Raw genomic sequence first — 26570 nt, 5'->3', positions numbered from 1 at the left:
GTTGTTGTGGCTTAGACTGTTTAAAACACTGGTCCATCGGTTGAATGGAAGGAGAGAATATAAATGTGCCTTCTCAGTCCCCATCTTGAATCCCATTCATTCTCACAGCTGCTGCCCTAACTCAGCCTCATTTTCCTGCCTGGGATATTGTGGCTCTGTCACCTTCAGCCCCTTCGTCCCCAGCACATGCTGCCACAGCCAGGGTGACCTTCCGAAAGCAAGAATCTGAGTGTAGATCCCTGTTTGAACTCCTCAGTTGACCTTTAGAGCCAGCAGGATCAAATCTGCCATGACATTCAAGGCCTTTGGTGAGCTGGACTCTGCCTGTGTCTCTAGCCTCATCTCTTTGTAGTTTCTCAGTGAGCCATGCTCCTAGATGCCTCCTAATGTTAGCTCATGCTGACCCCTGGCCTGGAGCACTCTTTTCCCCCTTCTGTTCTTAGATGGCTTGAATCCATCTGCTGGAGGAAGGAATACTTATGCCCCCACTCTTGATTTTTTCCTTGCATGTGGAGGGAAATCATCAGCGTAACTCTCCTGGACTCCCATTTCCTCACCACCCACCTTAACAGTCTCCAATATACTTATCACACTAATAATGGCCAGGGCCTGAAGAGAGGCAGAGCCGAACAAGTCATGTTTGGTGGCTGCTGTCTGCACAGCCCACATCCATGTCTCGGGGCACACCAGGAATCTAAGCCTCTCTGGCTAAGCTGTTCCCATGCCATTCAGCATGGAGGCAGCAGTGCCTGTCACCAGGCAGGAGCTAAGTTCTGCATCCTCTTGGCTTACTTGTTTTGGTTACCAGGATTCCTTCAATAGCAGCCTCACTCTCAGGTTAGGCTTTGTCCCCAGTCCAGATGCCTATAGAGTCATATCACCATGGGAGGGTACGATTATGATTCCCCATAACTGACCCTGCCCTAGAAGCCAAGTGAATTATGCAGTATGAGTCCTGAAGCTCCTTTTGGGTTCACCCTCCAACTAACTCCATGTCTTTTTTTAGAGAATGGTTTTTGTGACCTTGTCTGTAAGCGCTGGAGGTATACGCATGCCTGATGGAAAGGTGCACAGAACCCATTTGTGTAGAAGCTTAAGAAGAAAAGAACCGGGCCAGGCACAGTGGCTCACCCCAGTAATCCCAGCACTCTGGAAGGCAGAGATGGGCAGATCACAAGGTCAGGAGTTCGAGACCAGCCTGGCCAACATGGCGAAACCTGTTTCTGCTAAAAATACAAAATTTAGCCAGGCATGGTGGTGGGTGCCTGTAATCCCAGCTACTTGGGAGGCTGAGGCAGGAGAATCACTTGAAACTGGGAGGTGGAGGTTGCAGTGAGCTGAGATTGTGCCACTGCACTCTAGCCTGGGTGACAGAGCAAGACTCTATCTCAAAAAAAAAATGTATATGTATATATATATGTGTATGTATATATATCTATCTATCTCAAGAGGCATATTGAACAGCATGCCCCTGATTTTGGTGGTCCATGTTTGAAATAAGTCTACCACAGACTGATAAATTTAAAATGAAACAAAACTCAGTGTGCCAAGTGTGGTACAATGCGGTCCTACAGTTAAATTGGGTGGTCCCCACTTCCCCTCCCCAGAGATGTAGATGAGGTATGAAAAGGAGCACAGCTGGCCTGGGAGGGAGAGGGGAGGAGGAGGAGGAGATGGGGATGGTCGGCTCTGTTCCCTCAGAGAGTTGATTCATAAACTGTTACAGAAGTGGCTCAGAAAGCATGTTCTGAGGAACATTAACTTGTAAGCCCTTGCTACCAGCCCTGAAAAAGCATTCCAAACCAAATAGGTTTGGGAACCTAGAGCACCCAATGCCTCTCCTGGGGAGTCCCAATTTACATTGGCATATTAAAGGCTCTGACAAGCCCCACAGTAAATAAACTTGTATATTTTTGATTAATCCAGTTCTTCCCAAATGTCTTTAAATTTGTTAACATTCTATGAAAATATTTTAAGAAATGTTGTGTACTTTAGGATTTTTCTACTCAAAATTTGGTTCCCAGCCAGGGACAGCGGCTCATGCCTGGCACTTTGGGAGATTGAGGTGGGTGGATCACTTGAGTCCAGGAGTTCAAGACCAGCGTGGGCAACATGATGAAACCCCCTCTCTACAAAAAATAAAAAATACAAATGAATGCAAAACAAACAAAAAATTTGGTTGTGGGACCTGCAGCATTAGCATCACGGGCAAGCTTGTCAGAAATGCAGAATCATAGATCCCATCACAGAGCTACAGATTCAGAATTCTGGGGCTAGGGCCTAAGAACCTGCATATTAATCAGCCTTCCAGGTGACTTTTATGTATCCTGGGGTTGGATGATCCCTGCTTTAGGGCAGTGGTTTTCAAAGTGTGGCCCGTGAAATTCTGGAGGTCCCCAAAGCCTTTTTAGAGGATCTACAAGGTCAAAGTTATTTTCATAATAGACTGTGATGTTAGCCTTTTGCATCAATCATGGAAAAGCAATGGGGAGTAAAACTGCCAGTGCCCTAACCCACATCAAGGCGGTGGCACCAAACTGTTCTGGTGATCATAGTTTTCTTCACCATCACACACTTATAGCAAGTGGAACTTGGTATTTCATTCCTGACTGCCCTTGATAAAGCAAATATATATGTATTAATTTTGTGAAATCTCAACCTCTGAGTTCACATCTTTGTAATAATCTGTGAACAAATGGGAGGTAGACATAAAGCACTTCTGTTTCATAGCAAAATATAAATATCTAGACGAAAAATATTTGTGCAGTCTTTGAGTTGCAAGTTGAACTAGTTGCATTTTTCATGAAACACCATTTTTGCTTGAAAGGATGGTGGACAGGACAGTCACAGTGGCTCATGCCTGTAATCCCAGCACTTTGGGAGGCCGAGGTGGTTGGATAACGAGGTCAGGAGATCGAGACCATCCTGGCTAACACGGTGAAACCCCGTCTCTACTAAAAATACAAAAAATTAGTGGGCATGGTAGTGGGTGCCTATAGTCCCAGCTACTTGGGAGGCTGAGGCAGGAGAATGGCGTGAACCTGGGAGGCAGAGGTGGAGCTTGCAGTGAGCCACTGCACTCTAGCATGGGCGACAGAGTGAAACTCTTGTCTCAAAAAAAAAAAAAAAAGGATGGTGGACAAACTACTTATTCAGAGATGGATATTGTCTAAACAATGAACAAAGTAAGCTTGCCACTTCAAGGGAAACTGACAATACTTATAGGCAATAGCATTTGAGCTTTCAAGTGAAGATGAGAATTTTGGAAAACTTGTATTTGCTACCACAAGCTTAATATCTTTCCAATACTTACAGACTCTTTCTTTCCTTCCTTCCTTCCTTCCTTCCTTCCTTCCTTCCTTCCTTCTTTTCTTTTCTTTTCTTTCTTTCTTTCTTCCCTTTCTTTTTTTTGACAGAGTTTCACTCTTGTTGCCCAGGCTGGAGTGCAGTGGCACAATCTCGGCTCACTGCAACCTCTGCCTTCTTGGTTCAAGCAATTCTCCTGCCTCGGCCTCCGGAGTAGCTGGGATTACAGGCACCCGCCACCATGCCTGTCTTAACTTTTGTATCTTTAGTAGAAATGGGGTTTCACCATGTTGGCCAGGCTGGTCTCGAACTCCTGACCTTGTGATCCGCCCGCCTTGGCCTCCCAAAGTGCCGGAATTACAGGTGTGAGCCACTGCGCCCGGCCACTTAACAGACTTTTCTGATGAGATTGTGGTAAGAATAATAAATATGATTTTTTAAAATACTATATGATAAAATACATCAACATCTGAAAGATCTGCATAACTCAAAAAACCAATATTTTCCAAATGACCAATGCATAATGTTATAAAATCATGCATAAGTAAAAAATCCATCTGAAGTGCAATATAGATCAATGGATTTTAGTCACAAAGTACTGAAATTTCATCGATATGATTTCCGAATCCACATTGCAATTAACCTTTAAGAAATACCACTTGTTGAGTTTTGATGCAGTATTTAAGAAAATTATCCACAATTATCTGAAAAGACTGTTAAAATATTCCTCCCTTTTCCCACATGGGCATTGACTGTATCTGAGCTTGCTCCTCTGGGCTCCGTAAAATAGGACTAAATGCTGAGGACCAGCAGATGCGGGGGGACAGTCTGCTCCCTGGAGTCAGCAGATAAAATGCAAGGTGTCTGGGGCACCCAGAGCTCTAATACTTAATACTCATCAGCTTCCACTGCAGCTGACATAAAGACGCACTTAGCAAGGGGTGTGTGGTGCTCCAGGGAGAAAATGAGGGTAATTGAAATTAACTTGGCTCCTGCCGTTTTTTCCTCCTTTCCTAATCACCGGGAAATCTGCTGCTAGCGGAGCAGGAGGGCCTGAGGGCCAATGCTCCAGGGAGTCAGGGGCTCAATTAAGCTTCAGTAAATTGGATTTCTGGCCATGAGGCCATGGGGCTAGGTTTGGCATTGAAGCATGAGCTGCCAGACGGTATTAGGCCAAGGGCTGACCAGATGGGCCCAGCAGCTAATTCAATCTGGCTTCCCAGAAACAAGACTTGGAAGGCCAGAGCTATGGGCCTGGACAGCTGTGACTCCAGCTGGGAGGGCAAGATCTTATGTGGCACTGGGCCCACCCTGTGGCCCGTCTCAGGGAGTCCTGTGCCCGGCACCTGGCCTCGGCCAGCTGTGCACTAACAATCCTGATAACCAGTGATAAGTGGCAGTTTAGTGCTAGGGAAAAAGCCCAGCCTGGGGATTGGGGGCCAGAGCTGTGGGCCCCACACAGGTATCAGCTTGCTCTAGGAGTGAATTTAGGTTAAGTCTCATTCTCCAGGACTAACATTCTTGCTTCTATAGGCTGCTATAGTCTTAAAAAAAAAAAAAAAAAAAAGAGAAAACTCAGAATGGGAGAGAGGCTGAAACAAAGAAAGAGATTGTAAGGTACATGGATGTGCTTTGGTCTAGGAACAGACCAAGGCGGATATTCAGGCCTGCATGACTCAGCGAGTTTGGTGCACAAGTGCACACCTCCACTTGTTATATAACCTGTTTGTGTAAGTTCATACTTGGCTCTAAGTTACTATGGTCTGTAAAAGGTATAACTGTCCTGCTGATGCTGTGCATGGGGCTTGGCTCTTGGGGGGCTCGGCTCGGCTCAACATGGCTTGGCATGGCAGGTGCGCGGGTGCCCAGAGAAAGAGAGATAGTCAAAGCTGTCCATCTTGCAGATGGACAGGAGGGAGTCAGGACCCAACTTGGCTTGCTTGTGCCCAGAGAGAGTTAAGCTGCTGACCCTGAAGGCAAAGGAGAGCTGGCTGCGCAACTGCGTGGGGGCAGCCAGCTCAAGCAGCCGAGACAGGGTGAACAGTGTGTGAGTGCTGTTAATGAGAAAGCTAATTTAAATAAGCTGTGTAAGAGAGCTGCTGCTGAATAAACCATAGTCACCTGCCTATGGCCCCCCGAGTGTTCTTTCTGCCCATCCACCCACTCCCCTTGGACTTCAGCATGGGCTGGACCCGGACCCCGGGATCTGACAGAGATCATAGGAGATAAAGATAGAATGAGATAGAGACAGAGAGAGGCAGAGAGTGAGTCAGATACACAGAGAGAAGCAGAAAAAGATACAAACAACAGGGAGAGGCAGAGACATCTAGACAGAGCAAGACAAAGAGAGATACATTTGGCTTAAAGAGCAGAGAAAAAAAGACAGGAAGAGAGAGACTGAAGCCAAAGTTTCACTACAAAGTGAATGTTCTAAGTGGGGGTGGCAGGGCTTTTTGTTTTTTTCTTAAGAATAGTTCCTAACCTGGTCTTAAAAACCCAGTTCCTAAATGGTCAGAGAAGGCCCCATTCTCATTCTTGGAAAAGAGGAGAAGGAGAGTTTTTCTCTGTGCTTCTCCCAGTTGCCTTCTCCAACCAGGGCACAGAATTCCAGATTTGGGGCAGCCCTAGCAGGCTGAGCTGTCTGGTCGGTTGGCCTCAGCCGAGTCTGCACCAAAAATCTTCCCAAACCTCACACAGAGTCCTCACACAAGCCCCTTTCTGGGCCTTAGACCACCCCAGCTGTCAGAGCTGCGATGGAAAGGTCAGGGCCAGGCCAGCACAGCATCCCTGTGTCCTGATTGGCATGAATCCTCCATCATTTCCTGCCCAGCCCTTCTTCCCAGAAGTCACACCGTGGGAGTTCCTGTGTCCTGTTGTGTCCCACTTTCTGACACCCAAAACTCACCATGGTCATCCCTTCAGGCCTTTTTCTCTCTTGGACTGGGCCTGCCAGAGACTGAACTCACATCAGGGGTCTCTGGCAGACTGGCCAGCCACTCCCACTCCTGCCAGGGACTTGTTTCCCATTTTCTGTCCACCCCAACCCATGCTGCAGCCCCAGGTGTCCCTCATCTGTACCAAGCCAGGCCCATCTCTTGGCTATCCAGTAACTACTAGGAGTCAGGGACACAGAGTTTCAGGGCCTCAGCTTCCCTACTGGGCATGGTGAGCCAGGGAGAGAATGGACAGACTTGAGCAGCAGTTCTTGGCTTGGACCACACATTGGAGTCATCTGGGAGCTGTCAAAGCCACCCATGTGCCAGGATCCCACCCCCGAGAGACTCTGTTGTAGTTGGCCTGGGGAGTGGCCTGCACATTGGGATTTTGAAAAGCTCCCAGGGTATCCTGATATGCATCCAGGGTTAAGAATCAGTGTCATCAACCCAGGCCTGCACCAGAAAGAGCCCACCCCAGACCTCACCTGACAGAGACTCAGAGACAGCCAGGCCCCGGCCCAGGGTAACACAGCTGGAAGGGGCAGAGTGGTGCTGGCCAGAGTTCCTCCATCACCTTCCTCAGCTCCTCACCCCCTTCAACTCCAGGGACAAGAGCTCTGTCTCTTACCTTGGTCTCTGTCCCTTACCTTGGTCTCTGTCCACTCTGAACTCTGGGATCCCAGGAGTTGAGTTCTGTGTTCACCTGTTACCAACAACATGTTCCTCTCTGACCCTCGTCTCCTTGACTGTAGTTTGGAGAGAATAGTAACCACTTCACAGGGTTGCGGTGACAATTAAATGAGTTTAATATGTTAAGGGCTTATCGTGGTGCCTGGCACTTAGTAAGCACTAAATGTTATCTATTAGTATTGCTGTTGCTGTTATTGTTACCACAAAGAAAGCATGAACAAACAGCAGAGTCTGGCTGGCAATTTGGGGGAGTGGGGCAATCCAGTGGTGTATGTTATGAGTTGAACGGTGGCCTCCCGAAAAGACATGTCCATTTCCTAACCCCCATACCCTGTGAATGTGGCGTTATTGGGAAAAAGGGTCTTTGTAGGTATAATCAAGGATTTCAAGATGAGATCATCTGAGTGGGGCCTAAATCCAGTGTGTCCTTATAGGAGACAGAAAAGGAACGGCACAAAAAAGACCATGGGAAGACAGAGACAGAGGCTGGAGTGATGCAGCCATGAGTTAAAGAATGTCTGGGTCGCCCAGGAGCTGGAAGAGGCAAGGAGGGACTCTGCCATAGCACATTTCGATGGAACGTGGCCCTGCCAGCACTTTGATGTCAGACTTCTGGCCTCTAGAACTGTGAGCAAATTTCTGGGGTTTTAAGCCAACCATTTTGTTTTAATTTGTTACAGCAGCTGCAGGAAAGCTACCTTCAGAGCTAAATGTTGCTGGCTAGAAACATCCCTGGACCAGGACAGTTGACCCATTAGTCACACCTTAGGGAGATGGGATGGGGGGGGGGTAGTGGCTCAGCACTGCCCTGTGTTGGTGCTACAGGGGGGCTCAGGCCTGAGGACCTTCTGGGGGCCAGGCACTGGAGCTGCCCCTTTCACTGTGGAGGCCTCAACAAGTGTCTTCCCCTCTGTAGGCCTCACCCACCCCCCTACTTGGCGTTTTGCATGTCTCTGTGAGTCTCGGGGAGAAAAGACCCCCATGTGATGAACTCCTCTGAGGTCAGGCCTGGCAAGGCCAGGAGCAGCCTCTGGGGTGAAGTAGATGCTCACCCACCCCTCCCTGCGCTGCCCAGGACTTCAGGGCCCAGACCTCCCAAGCTAATGGCTAACGGCTAATGCAACCAGAAAATGAGCCCTCTCATTCTACGGCCCCCTCTCCCCAAATGGACTTGAGGAGAATGAGATCTAATGAAGTCTTTTCTATGGGATAGTTCCAAAGCTTCCCTGTGGTCAGCCGAGGGGCACCATGAGGAAGCATATGTCTGGGCAACAGGCCCCTGTGTGTTGCCAGGCAAGCCTAAGGGGGTCCATGGAGGGCTTTGTGTCCAGGGGCTCTCGGTGGTGACACCAGCAGGGCCAGCAGTTTCTGAGGGGCTACCCACCCACACCTCCTCATTCCCACTCTAGCTATGAGGTGTGTGTATGGGTGGGGCTGGGGGAGGCAGGAGCAGCTGCTTGAGGGACACCAAGGACAACTTGGTGAACACTACACTAAAAGGAAAGCCAAGTTCATTGAGTCCAGTGGTCTCATCATACAGCTGGGAATACCGAGGCCTGAGAGGGGAGGGACTAAGGTTATATCTTGATCAGCAGCTAAGCTGATATGGGAGCCCAGACTCCCTGTCTGCGCCTGAGAAATGTGTGTTTACAAAGCACATGCTTGGGATAAGGCTTCCCTATGTGTGGGTTGAAGGGTTGGGGTGAGCAGGTTCACGCAACAGTCCATGGCTGACAGCGCTAGGTGCTCATTTGGATTGTGCCCTATGGGGAAGATGTTCAACTTGATGGCTTTCTTGAGTGCTCCATGCAAGGGGGAAAGTCAAACACAAGAGGCAGGGGCCCAGCACAGTGCCCAGGTCCTTATGGGAGGAGGTGGAGGAAGAGAAACAGGAGGGGTGGGTGAGGAGAAGTTTGCGGCTGACCAGGGTCAGAAAAGGACCCTGGAGCACTGTTCCTCAGTGGATGGGCAAGCTCTGTTCTCTTGTGGGGACTTTTATTTCTTCCCCTTGGGAAACCATTCTGGGCTCCTGACGTGCCTCAGACCACAGATCTAACACACACTTGCAAGAGCACTCCAAGGAGGGTGAGCACCAACTCCCTCCCACCCCAGTGGGCGCTGCCAGCCTGGCACTGTGGGGCTCCGAGCTCAGCACCAGGTGAAGAACCAGCGTCTGCCAGACGACGGACTCACTGTGTGCAGAACACGGTGCTAGGCCCTGTGGAGTTCAGTGAGAGGATTAAGGAAGAAATAATTTACCATTTCAATGCATTGAGATTCCAACCCTGTGGGGAACTGCCTGATCTGAAAACCTTTACAGAAAGCAGGTAAATGTATGCAGATCTTCACGGCCTAAGTAATTTTCTAATAAGGCATGAAAATACAGCGAGTGGTTTGGGTGAGGAAGGAGGAGGCAGGCTTGAAGCAGGGCTTTCAGGGAGGGGAGGGGCAATGCCCGACATTAAAGACAGCGAGGGTTGTGTCTGGGAAGTACAGTGGTGAGCGCAAGAGGCCCAGGCCCTGGAGCGCCCAGACTGCTTCACAGTCTGTGATCTCCCTTGGAGCTGTGAAAGGCTTTTTTGGTCTCCACAGTGAGCCAGCTTTTTAGAAATGGACACATTGTAATTGTACATATATATGGGTACAATTTGATATGTCAGTACAGATATGCGCCATAATGATCAACTCGGGGAAGTAGCACAACCATCCCCTCATGCATGTGTCATTTCTTATATGCAATGGAGTACTATTCAGACATAAAAAGAATAAAATCCTGTCATTTGGAACAACACAGATGAACCTGGAGGATACCATGTTAAATGAAATAAGCCGGCACAGACAGGTAAATAGCACTTGATCTCACTCACATGTGGAAACTAAAAAAAAGTGAATTCAGGGCCTGGCCCAGTGGCCTGTAACCCCAGCACTTTGGGAGGCCAAAGTGGGCAGATCACCTGAGGTCAGGAGTTCGAGACCAACCTGGTCAACATGGGTAAACCCCATCTCTATGAAAAATACAAAAATTAGCTGGGTTTGGTGGCGGGCACCTGTAATCCCAGCTACTCTGGAGGCTAAGGCAAGAGAATCACTTGAACCAGGAGGTAGAGATTGCAGTGAGCCGAGATTGTGCCATTGCACTCCAGCCTGGGCCACAGACTCGCATCTCAAAAAAAAAAAAAAATAAATTAAAATGTGCATTCAGGAACCACCTGAGCATTCAGTGGTGCCAAGTGGAGTCATGCATGCGTCTGTCACAGATCCCTTCCCCTGCAGCTCGATCTTTGCTACCTCCCCCCATTCCTAGATGTTTCTGCAGGAACAACTCCTTTTAGCATTTGCTTCTGTCTTGTTTCTCAGTATGGTGTCCTTGAGTGGAGTCTCAGTCACTCTCTCCACTGTGTGTAGCTCCCCTCTTAGACTGGGAATGCTCTCAGCAGAGGTCTGCTGAGAGAGGGACAGAAGAGAGAAGGGAAGAAGCAAAACAAACTCCCAGTGGTGAGACCTTTCCTCAATACAGGTCTTAGGTATTTGAGTCAAGGAGATTTCTCTTTTAATTGTGGGGAAATACATGAAACAAAACTTACCGCTTCAACCATTTTCAAGTGTATAATTCGGTGGCATTAAGTACACTCACAATGCTGTGTAACTATCATCACTAATCATTGCAGAACCTTTTCATCGCTCCAGAAGGAACCCCGTACCCAGGAAGCAGTCACTTCCAATCCTGCCCCTTCCCCTAGGCACTGGTTGCCACCAATCTGCTTTCTGTCTCTGTGGATTTGCCTCTTTGATCTGTCTCTGTGGATTTGCCTCTGTGGAATTGATCTTTGATCTATGCAAATAACCATAGGAGAACCCATAATCTACACTTTCTTTTCTTTTCTTTTCTTTTTTTGAGATGGAGTCTTGCTTTGTCACCCAGGCTGGAGTGCAGTGGCGCAATCTCGGCTCACTGCAAGCTCCACCTCCCGGGTTCACACCATTCTCCTGCCTCAGCCTCCCAAGTAGCTGGGACTACAGGCACCTGCCACCACACCTGGCTAATTTTTTTTGTATTTTTAGTAGAGACAGGGTTTCACTGTGTTAGCCAGGATGGTCTCAACCTCCTGACCTCATGATCCGCCCGCCTCGGTCTCCCAAAGTGCTGGGATTACAGGCATGAGCCACCACACCCAGCCCATAATCTACACTTTCAATTCCATTAATTTCAACAATACCCACCCTCCACTCACCTCCGTAGTTTAGAAATTATTATCATTTTAGAGACAGGGTCTTGCTCTGTCACCCAGGCTGGAGTGCACTGGCTCAGTCACAGCTCACTGCAGCCTTGAAGTCCTGGGTTCAAACAATCCTCCTGCCTCAGCCTCCCAAGTAGCTGGGGCTACAGATGCAATCACCATGTCTGGCTATTTTTTTATTTTTTATAGAGACAGGGTCTCAAATTGCTGTCCAGGCTAGTCTCAAGCTCCTGGTCTCAAGCAATCCTCCCACCTCAGCCTCTGAAAGTGTTTGGATTACAGGCATGAGCCAATAAGCCCAGCTAGGAATGATGTAATCCCTACATGTTACGGGGAAAACACTAGCCTGGAGGTTCAGAGACCAGGGTTCTAGCTCATTCTGTCCAAAGTTATGTGATCTCTTATGGATGAGGGTCCCTGATTCTCTTTAGGCCTTAACAGTCCCCATTCTGAGGCATGGGAGGTGGACTTAGCTAATAAATTCCAGGGCCTTCTGCACCTTTGACCCTCCAGTGCTATAGCAGAAGTCCATTGACCTGGCAGAGCACAGGGTGGGTGGGACCTGGGTGACTGGGTGCCAGGAGGAAGCCAGGTCTGGTGATGGGGGGAGCACTGGTGAGGGCTCAGACTTGGCCTGCCTCACCCACCGCTGGGCTAGGGGCCAGCCTTGTCCACATTAGCTTCCTGGCTGGTCCGAAGCCCCAGGCAGAGTCTGCAGGTGGGATGTGCCAGTCCCTGTCATAATGCCTGCTCTGGGGTGAGCCTCCTGGAGGCCTCAAGCAGTGGCCTTCCTGGGCAGGCTGAGGCAGGACAGGGCAGGGCAGGCCTGGGGGACTGGGAAGGGGCAGAGGCCAGGGCAGGGCAGCTGCAGAGTGGGATGCAATGTCCTCAACCCAGAGGCTCCCTGGGACCTACTTGCCCCGGCTCATGAGAGCCTGGATTCTGAGATCTGTCAGGACTGGGGCTCAGCACTGCCTGTGGAAACAGGTGTGGCAGGGAAAAAAATTATAACCAAATATTTGTAGTCACCTCTTCTCCCTTCTGGAAAGGGAGGGTCCCTTGTTTGTGGGCTCTTGGCCTCCTGGACATTATTGTGTAGTGAAGGGACAAAGGTTGAGATGCAGAGTTAGAGAAACTAAGAGGGTCCACTTGAGGAAAGATGGGGGAACCCCAGGAGGGGAGGAGGGGACACCCTGGGGAAGTGGGGGGCTTTCCAGGGAGGCCGAGAAAGTGGGGCAGGATGCAGAAAGTCAGAGCACAGTTCTGAGTTTTGGAGACAGCAAGAGAAAAGAGTGAGGGATTTGGATAACTAAAGGACTGGGCTTGTGGAGAGAAATGTTTAGAGATTTGGGAAATAGTGTATCATGTGATGTATTGTGAAAACCCCTTCTTCATATCCCTAGAAAACCACCACTGATGATACATGGTACAATTCAGTGCTTTTGCAGAGAGATTGGTGTCTTTTTTTTTTTTAGTAACGCATTGGCTTGGCTCCATTTAAATTACAGGCAGACATCTTCAGCAGATTTTATTCATGTTCCGTTAGCTAAATATTGGGTTTCCTATTTTCTGGGTTGCCTGAAACCACTTTGTAGGCCTTTCCACAGTGGGAGGCACCTCAGAAATCACCTCTTTGGCCTGCAGCTCTATCTCCCCAAGCTCTGGGGTTTCTTGAATGAGTGGCCTCGTTCAGAAGATAATATAGCATCCCTAATCCGAAAATCCAAAATTGGAAATGGTTCAAAATCCAAAACTGTTTGAGTGCCGACAGGATGCTCAAAGGCCAGGTTCAAAGGAAATGATCATTGGAACAGTTTGGATTTCAGATTTTCAAATTCCAAAATCTGAAAAAAAAAAAATCTAAAATCCAAAATACTTCTGTAATTGTATTGTATCCTGGAATTGCAATTGGGTCCTGACCTGCCAGCTAAGGCAGTGAGCAGCCAATAGAGGCTCTCCATGCACCCCTCCCACCCCTCACCCTCCCACGGGCTCCCTGCTAGCTGGACTTGTGCATCAGCCCCCAGCCTCCCCTTGCACCTGCTGGAAAGCGGGCATGATGCTCCTGCCCTGCCTTCCTGGATCTTGGACCACTGTGACAATTGCAGGATTCCAGCCAGGGAAAATGCTACAGGGTAGAAGTTCAGCATCGCCCTCAGAGTGAGAGGAAGTGGGTCTCAAGCTCAGGCCTGCTTCTCCTTCCCCATGGCCTTCCTGTGGCCTCTGACCCATCTGTGAAATTAGGGCAGTAGTGTCTTATTCAGTGCGCTGCTGGGAGGTCAGAGAGAATGGATGCAAAGTGCTGAACGCAAAACCCCAGCACTGGGAGGTGCTTTCCTCTACAGCACCTTGAATCCCAGTCCAGAATGCAGTGCACAAGACATTTGATCTTAAATTTCTTGATCTTAAATGCAACACTTGAGTTTCTGAAGTCAAGGTCCCTTTCCTGGGCAGTCAGTTATGCCTTAGCACTCTGGTCCTATGTGAAGTCTGGGGGCTTGGTGTGCAGGGAGATACCTGTCCTCTGTCATCCTTCCACCTTGGTTGCCACTGAGACATCCATTTTTCTCTCCATCGTTTCTGTTCTGTGGCAGGCCCAGGATCACCCCAGAGACACCATTGTTGCCGGGGGTGGCAGGAAATGCTATGCGAGAGGGTCAGGGGTCCCCCTGCCTCCTGCCTCCATCCCTCCCTCTGCTCTACCATATCCTCCCCCACAGCAGTGAAGTTTAGAGTTGCCGCTGGCTGGAATGAGGGGGAAGGCAGGAAGGAGAAAACCTGTTAATATTTCAAAACGGACTTCTATCCCAGTGACCTATATGTCTGAATATAAATGTTTCTTTGAGCCATCCTTCTGCCCCACCACAGCAGTGAGGCACGGAAGAGAGGGAAGACATTTAGGAAGAGATGAGTTCACAGAGGGGAGGGAGAGATGAGGGAGCTCTCAGAGGCCGTCTGGATGGTGTACTTCCCATTCCCCCATGAGGACACATGTATGGCCCCCTTCCTAATTACTTTGCGTGCTTTAAAGCCAATTAGCGGAGAGCACTAATGGGATTTCACAGAGGGGCTCCCTGGCCATATGGCTCAGGGCCTCCCTGGGTGCACCAGGGATGGCATTTGGGAAGCTCAGGGAGTGACAGATGGGTTTGGTGACATTCAGGAAATTATGCAGACCTGCTCAGTCCTGGGCCTGGGCCCCTGATTCATGGCAGGCCTTGGGAAGTCAGGGGCCGGGGAGGGAGGACAAATGTGAATTAGTGATCACAGGAGTGTGTTCCACCAGCCCCCTTTGGAACTCAAGGGCCCTTTAAATAAAGCAGAGTGTAGATGGGTTTCCTGAGGGTTCTCCCACCCCGGGGCTGCCTTGTGCAGGGAGGGGGAGGAGGAACTTCCCTGGACTCCATAAAGAATATGCAGAGTTGAACCTGCTCTGTCGCTTGCTTGGGCAAATCACTTCTCCTTTCTGAGCCTCAGGTTCCTGTCTGTGAAACAGGATAAACCACCTCTCCTAAGAGTGTGGATTCATTGAGATCATGGGTGGAAATTCACCTGGCCATGCTCGATACAATATAAATGCTGAATATAGCTAGCAGGCCACTGTCCTCACTGCCCTGGGCAAAATGAAAAGCATGCTGAAATAGAGACCCTAGCGTGGGGGCAGTGGCAGGAAGGAGAAAACAGTCACCCACCCCTGAACCCACACCTCCAGGGAGGTGCCTACAGGAGGAGGCATTGAAACAGGAACCTGGAAAATGAGAACGACTTCAGAAGGAAGAGAAAGGGAGAAGGCAGTCCCCGTGTCCAGAGGGGCACAAGCAAAGGCTCTGAGACAGGAAAGTGTCTACTGGTTCTGAGGACGAGGCTCCTTATGCATTGGAAATGAGAATAGAATGACAAGTGGTGGGTCTTGGGTGTTCCATGAAAACATAGGCTTTATTGTGTAGGCCATGGGGAGCCCTGAAAATTTTTGAGGAGGTGAATAGCAGGATATGACCTGTGTGTTGGAAGCACAGATTGGAGGGGGCAAGACTGGAGCCAGAAAGGCCAATTCAGGCGAGAGGGGATGGGAAGGGCTGGGAGTCAAGAGAGGCCATGGGTGTTGTAATGATGGACTCAACAGGTCTCGGTAAGTAATGGCCATGCAGGTGGGGGTGGGGGGTCTAGGACAATGCCCAGCAGCTTGATAGGAAGTCTTAGGAGCTGAAGGGGCTGTTACAGAGATTGGAGTCAGGATTAGGGGAGCAGCAGGCAAGAGCGGGGTGATGAGTTTGTGTTTGGATGTGAATTGGAGGAGGCCGTCCAGGCCATTACCAGCAGATGTGTGGGACTGAATCCCAGGGATCCGTAAGAGTTATTTGCTTGGGGTTCCCTATCCTCCCCAAGATTGCGGCACTGTTCAGTGGGCATCCCACACCTGGGTGTTGGCCATGGAGGTTCTGGGCAGCCCCAGCTGAATGCTGTGTGACCCGGCTCCATTGCCTCTGTGTGCTCCAGTGGGCCCAGGACAGGGGTTCTCTGAAGTGTGGGGCTCAGCTGTTCCACCTCCTCTGCCATACCCTGGGGGTCAGTGTCCCTCTTTGTGGGTGCCATGGCTGTGTTCCCCCTAGACTTTGTTTTTTTTTTTGAGACAGAGTCTGACTCTGTAGCCCAGACTGGAGTTCAGTGGTGGGATCTCAGCTGTCTGCAACCTCCACCTTCCAGGTTCAAGGGATTCCCGTCCCTCTACCTCCAAAGTGGTTGGAATTGCAGGCACGCACCACCACACCCAGCTAAGTTGTATTTTTAGTAGAGACAGGGTTTCACCATGTTGGCCAGACTGGTCTCAAACTCCTGGCCTCAAGTGATCTGCCTGCCTCGGCCTCCCAAAGTGCTAGGATTACAGGCACGAGCCACCATGCCTGGCCAACTCCCCCAGATTTTGTAGCTTCACCTTGTCAAGATCTCCATGTCAGCTGCAGAGAACGTCCCTCAGGATGGCTACCTGGGGATTGCCTCCCCGCACACTCTAATTAAAAAATAATAATAATAATAAAAATAAAAGGCCCGGCACGGTGGCTCACACCTGTAATCCCAGCACTTTGGGAGGCCGAGGCAGGTAGATCACCTGAAGTCAGCAGTTTGAGGCCAGCCTGGTCAACATGGTGAAACTCCGTCTCTACTAAAAATACAAAAAATTAGCCGGGCATTGTGGCAGGTGCCCGTAATCCCAGCTACTCGAGAGGCTGAGGCAAGAGAATAGCTTGAACCTGGAAGGCAGAGGTTGCAGTAAGCCGAGATTGAGCCATTGCACTCCAACCTGGGTGACAAGAGTGAAATTCCATCTCAAAAAAAAAAAAAAGATAAATTTAATCTCTCTTATTGAACTCAATGATTAAAAATGGAATTGGACTTTTGACTCTCATGCTTCCTGGCTTGAGTGAGCTGTGCAGAGGTAGCAGGGGCAGCACCAGCAGCCTTCAGACAGCTCACGAGGCCTGGCAAGGGGATGTATTTAGGCTTTCCCAGGTGTTACCAGAAGAAGCAAGCTGCTCTCTGGGAAAAGGCAAAGGTCAACATTTGCAACCTCGGATTTCATTGAAAAGAATATCTGGGAAATTACCACTGACTGAACAACTGATTCAGAGAATGATTAGATGTTCTAACCACACACAAACTTATTCTCTCCTTAGATTTTATAATCCTCATTCGACGAGCATCATTCATCCAATAAGCTTTTACTTGTGTGTCAAATGTTGTGCCAGGCTTTGGGGACGCAGATGTGAAGACAGGATTGCATATGGAGGAACCTGGACTTTGGGGCACCTCAGGGTACAGAGTGTAATCCCACCCCTTTATCACCTATGCCAAGCCAATCATGGAATGGTATGCCCCCAGCCTCAATGATGGCTTCCAAAGTGGGAACTTGACCTTAAGTGTTCTGATCAGAGAAAACCTAGGACTTTTGTCCCATGGCAAAGGAAAAAGAGCTTTCTTCTTCTGGATGCTGCAGAAGGTAGATGTGATACCTGGCACAGCTGCAGTCATTTTATGACTATGAGGAAGGCTGGAGGACAGAAAAGGAAACAGAAGAGAGAAGGGCCCTGATCCAATTCTGCCTACAAATGGCGGGTTGCCAGACTCCACAGTTTGGCCAGCCTACACATTCCTTTTAAATAAAAGGAAGTGATTTAAATAAATCAATCTGTAGCCAAGAGCTCTAACTGAAATGGGCATGTATTATGTGCCTGCCATTTACATGACAAATTTAATTGAGTCCTCACAACAGCTTTTTAATGTAGAGATTGACAACCTCTTTTTATAGATGAAAATATCAAACCCAGTGGTGAAGTGACTTTCTGAGGTCGCCCCATTACATAAGTAAGGGATTTGGGTTCTAGAAGTTTGACTCCAACACCTGTTTGCTGCAATACAAAGTTGCTTACTGTGTTGCATGGGAAACTTCATCAAATTCTTCTCTCTCTTTGGGATCCTCCCAGGATTGTTTTTCCTGTTTTTGTTTTTGAAACTAGAGAATGGATCAAGTTTCACTGCTGGGTTGACAAGGGCATGCAGGGGCACAGGCCATGTGAGGCATGATGCCAGCCCCCAGGCCCTTGCAGAGAGTTTGGGGAAGCCTTCAGGAGGTGTGGAATTGCAGAGGCAGGACCACAATTAGCTAGATCTGAAGAGGCAGGGGACCCAGCTGCCATCTGGGCTCTGGGTAGAAAAAGAGAAATCAGAGCCTTACAGAAAAGACATCTGTACCTTGTTCTGCAGACAGACTTCCTGCTGTGATGCACCTCCTTATTTTTTGCCTACAGAGCAGGCTTGACATTTATGTAGATTGATTCCAATTTGGCATTTTGACCAAAGGAGCTATTAACCCTTTCCCTCCCGTCCTGGGGGAAAAATGGCTTGTGGGGACTGACCCACAAGTGACCCCGTCAGGCTGTTCCGGCCCTTTTCTGGCTTAGTCTCTGGCTGGGAATGGATGGCTTCTTTATGACCCTGAGGAGGTATGGCCAACAGGAAGCACAGTCGCTCTCTCCTGAGCTCATTTTTCACCCTGGCTGGTTTTGCTGGAGATGTGACCAAAGCTAAATCTCAATTTTGGGGAGGAGGGGCAGTCAGTGGCAGTCATCTGCACCTGGGCTGTTAGATAAAACCTCCATGCAGCCTCTGGAAGCCAAACTCAAGATTTAAAGGGGAAGAGCTTTATTTTGTTGACAATTGCGTTACAATTCACTTAGTAACACGCCACGTCTTCCTACAGAGGTATGCACTTTCACTCTGCTGCTCCATCTGATCCTAGTTACATCCCTAAAAGGGGGCAGGCATGTGTCAGGATCCTCTTTTCACTCTGAGGATACTGAAGCCCAGAGAGGTCAAGCCAGTTGCCCTACTTTGCACAGCTGTTCAGTGGTCAAGTCAGTGGTTTTAGCCTCTGACAATCCAGCAGACTTCCTATTACACCGCACTGCCTTTCATGCAGATTTAGAGGGAAACAGAAAGAATCTGTGCTCCAGTGCACCGTCTCCCCATAGGACTGTGAGCTGCTCAAGGCAGGGTGGTAATGGAGTCACATCTGGGCAGCATGATGTGGAGCACCACTGATATTTGGGAGTCCATTTGGGACTGGAAATTTTTTGTTTTACAGACATTTAAACGAGTCTACATTTAGCATTCCCGGACCCTGGTCACTAAACCCCAGCAGCGCCTCCTCATTCTTATAAAACCCTCCTCCCCACAAAAAAAAAAAGCCCCAGACATTTCCAAATCTCCCAGGGTGGAGGGAACAGGGTGGAGTAGAAGTGGGCAGTACCACCCTTGGTTGAGAACCCAGTCTTTGGAATAAGATGGCTGAGGTTTCAAACCTTGTCTCTGCTCTCCCTAGCAGGGTGACCTTGGAGGTCTGGCTTCCTGATTCAGAACATTTACCCCAGAGAGTAATCAGGAAGATGAAATGAGCTAATGGACCCAAAGCACGAAGCTCCATGCCAACATGAGATGTTTTGATTAAGTAACTAATAAAAATAACAAATGAAATCCTGTCGCATTAAGAGTTGGCCCTACTATGTTTACAGTAGGTGTTCCATAAATGTGGCTTCCTTCTGCATTCTCAGCATCTACCTCAACAACCACATCAACAAAAATAAACATTTATTGGTTTACTTTGTATACATAAAGCATTTAGCAAAGAATTTGACACATTGCCCCATTTATTCCCACAACAGCCCTATGAGGTAGTTACATTATTGTCCCTGTCTTACAAATGTGGGAACTGAGAGCAGAGATTGATTAACTGTAGCCTGCAGGCCAAATCCAGTCACTGCCCATTGTTACTGGAACACAGCCTCATTCATTCATTCATGTGTTGTCTATGGCTGCTGCTTTTACATTGAGTAGTTGCTTGCAGCAGAAACCATATATGGCCTGCATAGCCTAAAATATTCAGTGTCTAACCCTTTATAGGAAGAGTTTACTGATGTCTACTCTAGAAGGTTAATTTAGAAGGTGACAAAACTAGTTATGGTGGAGGCATGAGTCCAACTCAGTTCAGTTTGATTCCAAAGCTCAGGCTCTTAGTCGTCCACACACTCCCACTGGAGGCAGTGGATTTTCATTAAGTGGTCGTTAGACACTGAAATTGTAAAACATTTATTTTAAAATAGGTTATGTTATATATTTGGTTTTTATTGTGGTAAAATGTCTGTAATGTAAAACATACCATTTAACCACTTTCAAGTGTACAGTTCACTGCCATTAAGTGCATTCACAATGCTGTACAACCATCACCATTATCCATTTCCAGAACTTTTTCATCATCCCAGATAGAAACGCTGTACCCATTCAACAGTAACTCCCCATTCCCTCTCCCCCAGCCCCTAATAATCACTATTCTACTTTTGTCTCTATGAATTTGCCTATTTTAGGTACCTCATATAAGTGGAATCATACAGATTTGTCTTTTTGTCTCTTATTCCATTTAGCATGTTTTCCAGGTTCATCCATGTTGTAAGATGTATCAGAATTTTATTCATTTTTAAGGCAGAATAATGTCCCATTGTGTGTACTGTCAGATGTTCCTCCATTTACTATGGAGTTACATCCCAATAAACCCACTGTAAAAGAAAAATATTGTAAGTCACAAATGCAATTAATACACCCAACTTAGTGAACATCATAGCTTAGCCCAGCCCACATTAAACATGGTCAGAACACTTACATTAGCCTACGGCTGGGCAATATCATCTAACACAAAGCCTATATTATAATCAAATGTTGACTATCTCATGTAATTTATTGAATACTGAAAGTGAAAATCAGAATGGTTATATCGGTACTTGAAGTACAGTTCCTGTTGAATGTGTATCACTTTTGCACCATTGTAAAGTCAAAAAATATTAATCCAAACTGTTGTGGGGCAGGGCATGTTGGCTCACGCCTGTAATCCCAGCACTTTGGGAGGCCAAGGCAGGTGAGTCACCTGAGGCCAGGAGTTCAAGACCAGCCTGACCAATGTGGTGAAACCCCATCTCTACTAAATACAAAAAATTAGCCATGGGTGGTGGCACATGCCTATAATCCCAGCTACCTGGGAGGCTGAGGCAGGAGAATCACTTGAACCTGGGAGGCAGAGATTGCATTGAGCTAAGATTGTGCCATTTATTCCAGCCTGAGCAACAAGAACAAAACTTCATCTCAAAAAATAACAATAAAAATAAAAATACAACATCATGAGCTGGGGACCATCTGTGTTTGTTTTTGAATAGATAGTACATGCATAGAGTACAAAATTCAAAAGATGCAAAGGACCTAGAGTGAAGAGTGAATCTCTCTCCTATCCCTTCCCCCTCCAGACCCCAGCTCCCCTCCCAAGAGACAACCAGTGTTACTGCATTCTTGTGTATCTTTTCTGAGAGGGTCTATGCATGCTCAGCATCTAGGTTTCAATAGTATTTTTAAATATATTTTCACACAAGTATTACTACACCTAGCAGATTGTTCCTGCATCTTTCTGATAACCTTTTTCTTTCTTGAGACAGGGTCTTGCTCTGTCACCAAGTCTGGAGTGTAGTGACACAATCATAGCTCACTGCAGCCTCGACCTCACCTACTCAAGCAATCCTCCCACCTCAGCCTCCCACATAGCTGAGAACACAAGTGTGTGCCATCACACCTGTCTAATTTTTTTGTTTTTGTAGAGATATGGTCTCACTATGTTGCCCAGGCTGGTCTCAAACGCCTAAGCTCAAGCCATCCTTCTGCCTGAGCTTCCCAAAGTGCTGGGATTGCAGGTGTGAGACACTGTGCCTGGTGGCTCACACATTAAGTACTCTTAATAATATGTCTTGCAGATTGTTTCGTATCATATCTAGAGTTATCTCACTCAACAACCGCATATAATCCCACTGCATGAATATATCATGATTTATTTATCTGGTCATTATAAGTAGACATTTAGGTTGTTTTTAATCTTTTTCAGTAATGAACAGCTCTACAGTGAATGTTCTTTTCATTTTTTTGTTGTTTGTTTTTGAGACGGAGTTTCACTCTGTCGCCCAGGTTGGGGTGCAGTGGCATGATCTCAGCTCGCTGCAACCTCTGCCTCCCGGGTTCAAGCGATTCTCCTGCCTCAGCCTCCTGAGTAGCTGGGACTACAGGTGTGTGCCACCACTCCCAGCTAATTTTTTATTTTTAGTAGAGATGGGGTTTCACCATGTTGGCCAGGCTGGTCTCGAACCCCTGACCTCAGGTCATCTGTCCGCCTCAGCCTCCCAAAGTGTTGGGATTACAGGCGTGAGCCGCCATGCCTGGCCTCTTGTCATGTTTTTAAGATGAGTTTTTAAAGCCAATGTAGTAGAAGATGAAGTATGTTTCTCACCCACTCCATGTTGGACTGCATTTTTCAGGGAAATTGTGCTATCTGGAGAACCATATTTGGCTCAGAGGATCAGGAGTGCTTGGATCCTACCCTGGTCTAACCTCCCTCCCCCACATCTGGGCCAATGAGAGATGGAGGAAAAAAGCAAGGAACAACTCATTCTTAGAGGGGCTGAAAGCCTAAGGCCATGCTTGTTGGAGGACAGCCTTTCCTCTAACCCAGGGTTTCTCTTTGACTTTTTTCTTTTTTCTTTTTTTTTTTTTTTTTTTTTTTGAGACTTAAGTTTTGCTTTGTCACCCAGGCTGGAGTACAGTGGTGCAATCTCAGCTCACTGCAGTCTCCGGCTCTCGGGTTCAAGTGATTCTTGTGCCTCAGCCTCCTACGTAGCTGGGACTGCTGGCACCTGCCACAACACTTGGCTAATTTTTGTATTTTTGGTAGAGATGGGGTTTTACCATGTTGGCCAGGCTAGTCTCGAACTCTTGACCTCAGGTGATCTGCCTGCCTCAGCCTCCCAAAGTGCTGGGATTACAGGCATGAGCCACTGCACCTGGCCTCTCTGACATTTTGGACTAGATAGACCTTTTTTCTATCTAGTTCTTTACCTCAATGTAGAGGTCACAATGTCAGGCTAAGGCTTCTAATAAAGCTCCTGGTTGTCATGTAGTGGGAGAGAGGAGAGCTGAAATCAGTATTGTGAGATGTGGCTGAAATGTCTGCTGTAGCTCCAGGTGAGAGAGGCCCAAGACCTAGCATGGGAACAAAATCTCCCAAGATCTGGCAAGCCAAGCAAGCTTCTACTTTCTTGATGTTCCTCTCTGATGCATAAAGATCACAGCTTTTGCCAGCCAAGGAGGCTCATGCCTGTAATCCCAGTACTTTGGGAGGCTGAGGCAGGAGGATTGCTTGAGCCCAGGAGTTTTGGACCAACCTGGGCAACATGGCAAGACCTCATCTCTACAATAAAAAAATACAAAAATTAGCCAGGCATGATGGCGTGCACCTATAGTCCCAGCTACTCGGGAGGCTGAGGTCGCAGGATTGCTTGATCCTGGGAGGCAGAAGTTGCGGTGAGCTGAGATCACACCACTGCACTCCAGCCTGGGAGACAAAGTGAAACCATCTCAACAAAACAAAACAAAACAAAACAAAACAGCTTTGAAAAGAGATGGGGTAACAAAGATCACAAAACAAAGAGTTAAAAAAAAAAAAAACAGATTGTTCTTTAATTAAGAACAACCAGGGCTGGGCAGAATTGAAGATGTTTCCCCTGCCAGATGATTGGATGCCTCACCTTTTAGGGGCAGGGTCTGGATAGGAGTGGGGGAAAAGCTTCCTTCAAAACCATCTTTCACAGAGTTGGATGCTTTTTGGAGAGGACTGAATTTGGATTAGGCATTCACATTTATTTCTGCCCTTTGCAGTCATGTCATGGAAGCTAAATCATTTCTTAAAACTAGTATTATTTCCACCCCTTCCAAAAGGAGCTTTATCATGTAAACTGAGCGCCTGAAATCCAGTCCTATAATGACTTGATTAGTCCTGTGAAAGCTCCTGCCTTTAATCCTTTTCTCCCTCATCTCCTCGTGCCAGGAAGGGCCCCCACATGACCCTCCCAGGTCTGGAGGTGAGGTGTTCCCCACTGTCGCTCTCTCCTCCCCACGTCAACTGCTGGCCCCTGAGGCCTTCTGAGTGATGGGGAGGGTTTGGCTAGATCCTTAGGGGGAAGAAGCCAGGAGATGCTTCCCTAGGTCAATCCCTGGGCAGGCCCCACTTCCTTCATTTCCTCATTCGTTCATCCAGTTAACACATGCTTAGTGCTTCTCATATGCCAAGCACTGTGCTCTGCACTTCACTCTGTGAGCTCTGATAATAGGGACTAGTATGAGTTTTCATTTATGGATGAGGAAATCAAGGCTCAGAGGGGTTAAGTCGCTTGCCTGAGACCACAAGGTTAATGAGTAGCTTTGCTGTACTGGGGACCTAGAGTCTGAATCCAGCCAAGCGACTTCCAATGCCAAGCTCACTCCAGATCCACACCTGGAGCAGAGGAAGCCACATAGCTGTGGAAAACAAGGGCTTCCTGGAAGTGGTATGTGGCCTGAGGCCAGGAAGGACCAGCCTGGGAGAGGGCTACTGACTGCTTACTGTAATCGGCTTCAGATTTTCGGCATCAGCAAGGCAGAACCCTAGTGAGACAGGCCAGAGAGACAGGAGGCTCTTTGGGGACCCTGGATGGGCTCTGCTCATGGGAATTTGATCCCACCATTAGTTTTTGAGCTCTTGCCACATGCCAGGCACAGGCCCTGCTCCAGGAATCCCATATATTATCATGTGCCATGGCCTGGGTTTCTGCTATGGCTTCAGTAGCTCACATTCCCCTCTTCCTGGACATGTTGGACGATCCTAGAGCCTCAGGCCAAGGCATCCCCAGAATCCCCCCAAGCTTCTGGGGCCGGGGGTGGTTGCTCACACCTGTAATCCCAGCACTTTGGGATGCTGAGATGGACAGATCGCTTGAGCCCAGGAGTTCGAGACCAGCCTGGGCAATGTGACGAAACCCTGTCTCTACAAGAAAAAAAAATACAAAAACTAGCAAGACTGATGCTGATCAGAGTCCTGCCCCCTCCATCTGCTCCCAGTCCAGGCCAGGGATGGCTTCTATTTACCTGGGTCTTCCCCGAGCTCAGCTGAGCTCCAGCTCATAGTGAATCACATGTTGGGAATCAGCTGAGAGCTGGCCCTGAAGATCCCTGAATAATGCATCAAAGCCCTTCTCCCCTGCAGAGCCATTAGGGTGGGGGTGAGGGGGATAATGCAGAGGAGTCAGTGTGTTCCCCACCCCAGGAAGAATACTAGGGTTCCAAAGGCCTTTGCCCTGGTGTGCATGGGCTTGAGACTCAAAGGTCCACAGGAGTGGGTGACCCAGTACATAGGTAAACCAAGGCAGGTTGCGGATGACTACAAAACCAGTACATCCTCCAAAAGAGGGCAAAGGAGGTTCAGCTTCCAAATATTCAGACTTTTGCCATTGCAAACTTTAAGAAAAAAAAAAAATTTATTTTTAGCATCCATATAAAAGTTGTATGGTTTATTGTTTTGTTTTTATTTTGAATTTTCTCCCCTATAGAGAAGCACCAAAGCATCTTCAGTGCTAAGACCTGGAAAAGTCAAAGTCCCTCCTGGAGATCCAGTCACAACCACAGGATAGCGGAGCTGGGGGTGCCTGCTGAGTTCACTCCATCCACCCTACCCCATTCCCAGAACCGTACAGGCTGAGCAGTCCAGGCCAATTCAGGTACCCTCTTCTGGCTCTATGAAGAAAGTCTAGGAAGGGAGTGGAGAGCTGCAGAGGAGAAAGAGGGAGGGGATCAGAAGGAGGAGGAGCAGGAGGAGGAAGGGGAGGAGGAGGGGGAAAACAGTGCCAGATTGACAGAAATTTTTGCACCTCCTGGCACCCTGTTCCCACCCTGGACCTAAGTGAGCCTTCCCAGGTGCTATGCACTGAATGTTTGTATCCTGCATGATGAAATTAATGCCCTTATAGGAAGAAACACGAGCAAGTAGGCCTTCTGTCTCTCTCTTCGCCGTGTGAGGATATAGCAAGGAGGTTCCATAGGAGAAACCAAAAAAAGAGTCCTCGCCCAACCCAAACCATGCTGGCAGCCTGATCTCCAACTTCGCAGCCTCTAGAACTATGAAAAATAAATGACTGTCTAAGCTACCTAGTAATTTGTTATAGCAGCCTGAGCTGACAAAGGCACCAGGTCACTATGTGACTTGACCGCCTACTCTCTCTTTTTGCTCTCCAGACGCTGGGGACCCTGGTTCTCTGCCCTTTCTCTAGCCCTCCTTCTCTGTGTGCTGTCCTTCCCGCAGTCTGCAGCCTCTGCTGATCCTTAGTCCACTGCTGTTGGCCATCTCTTCCACCTGTGACCATTCTCTCCTCATTCCCTCTGGGATGAGCTCACTCCCTTCTTTGGTACCAATTACTATCTATGGCAGTGGGTCTTGACATTGGATAGACTCTCCAGGGACTCTGAGTGATTGGTCTGGGTGCAGCCTGGCCACAGAGCATTCTGAAAGCTCCCCAGGCCATTCTAATATAGACCACTGAACAGTAAAGGGTTAGTTTGCTCCGCAGCCTTGGGTCACTCCAACCCTGCACATTCCAAAAAAAGGACTGGCCCTTGACCACCTCTGGGGAGATAACTTTAGAATATTCTGCCTTTTTTTTTTTTTTTTTTTTTTTTTGAGGTGGAGTCTCGCTCTGTCACCCAGGCTGGAGTGCAATGGCACGATCTCGGCTCACTGCAACCTCTGCCTCCTGGGTTCAAGCAATTCTCCTGTCTCAGGCTCCCGAATGGCTGGGATTACAGGCACCTGCCACCAGGCCCAGCTAATTTTTTTCTATTTTTAGTAGAGACGGGGTTTTGCCATGTTGGCCAGACTAGTCTCGAACTCCTGACCTCAGTTGATCCGCCCGCCTTGACCTCCCAAAGTGTTGGGATTACAGGTGTGAGCCACCACGCC

The 26570-nt window shown here is 48.3% G+C and overlaps 1 long non-coding RNA gene across 2 annotated transcripts; it reads left to right on the top strand.

The window, feature by feature from the left end:
• Nucleotides 1–1038: 1038 nt before the first annotated feature.
• LOC129482182 (uncharacterized) lies at nucleotides 1039–25322 on the top strand. Of its 2 annotated transcripts, none has more exons than XR_008657627.2 (3): nucleotides 1039–1178; nucleotides 7367–7559; nucleotides 25168–25322. It is a non-coding gene; the product is annotated as an uncharacterized lncRNA (long non-coding RNA). The 2 variants fall into 2 exon arrangements; XR_010120671.1 differs by lacking the exon at nucleotides 25168–25322 and adding an exon at nucleotides 16843–16942.
• Nucleotides 25323–26570: the final 1248 nt, after the last annotated feature.

This window comes from Symphalangus syndactylus, chromosome 5, assembly GCF_028878055.3.
Source record: "Symphalangus syndactylus isolate Jambi chromosome 5, NHGRI_mSymSyn1-v2.1_pri, whole genome shotgun sequence".
In the NCBI taxonomy this organism is placed as follows: Eukaryota; Metazoa; Chordata; class Mammalia; order Primates; family Hylobatidae; genus Symphalangus; species Symphalangus syndactylus.
Note: the sequence above shows the minus strand (reverse complement) of the source record. Positions and strands in the feature narration are given on the sequence as shown.